We start from the raw sequence: 938 nt of genomic DNA on the forward strand, positions 1-938 counted from the left end.
TCGGGAGACTCAGATGATGGGCCCCCTTGGGCTGCAGCGTGCTTTATCCTTCCCTCTGTCCATACATCTCGTCACCAATGAGGCCTTGTCATCATCCCACTCTTGGCAGTGAGTGGGGCTTGTCCTCCCCCAGTCAGGGTAATGGCGCCAGGCTGATGGAGCGGCAGTTGGATTACTGGACGACAGCCCAGCCCACAGACAGGAAGAGACACTCGAAGAAGAAAGACCTGCCTACCAGCAACAACACCCTCAAGTGCACCTTCCAGTCTCTCCAGTTCAGCAGGCTGCCCAGTAGTGATGAGGCCGCAGCAACACCCACCATGTGCATGACAGTGCTCATGAAGGGGAAGAAAAAGAAGGTGCTGTTTTTGCCCAAGAAAACCAAGGACAAGGTCATGGAGTCCAAAATCCAAAAGCCAGTGCCTGGAGGGCATAAGCCGCCTTATCTGCAGGGCGAAGCACCAGGAGAACATTCTGCGGGTCCTCACCAAAGGTGTGGTGTGGAATGATGTGATGTTCCAGCTGGCAGCCAAGTGGTCCTCCCGCATCCAGCACTTTTTCTTCTGCACCTCCAGACATTCTGACTCCACCTTCCAGCCCTGCCTGTGGCCCTGCTGATGCCATGCACGGGAGTGCCCACCTGCTTTTCTGTTAACCTTTCAGTTTAGTACAGAAACCGACCCTGTAAACACAAAGAGAAACCTTCTTAAGTACAAATGTGCTCACAACCCGAAAGCTAATGTGGGGCCCCCCTTGGGGGCCCCAACTGCTCTGCTGATTAACCAGAACTCTCTGGAGGTCAGGTGGGCAGTGCTGAGCTGGAGAATCATGGAAGGTGAGTTTTGGCCTCAGGACCCCTAACACTCCAGGCGAGAAGGGTTCTCCCTTCTCCACCTGCCCTTCCTGGAAGCCAGGACTCTGCCTCCACAGGACTCGGA

General features: G+C 55.1%; 1 pseudogene; it reads left to right on the forward strand.

Moving 5' to 3' along the window:
• LOC102254862 overlaps window positions 1-618 on the forward strand; it is a 1,366-nt pseudogene extending 748 nt beyond the window's left edge.
• Window positions 619-938: the final 320 nt, after the last annotated feature.

This window comes from Myotis brandtii, unplaced genomic scaffold, assembly GCF_000412655.1.
Source record: "Myotis brandtii unplaced genomic scaffold, ASM41265v1 scaffold18400, whole genome shotgun sequence".
Taxonomy (NCBI): domain Eukaryota; kingdom Metazoa; phylum Chordata; class Mammalia; order Chiroptera; family Vespertilionidae; genus Myotis; species Myotis brandtii.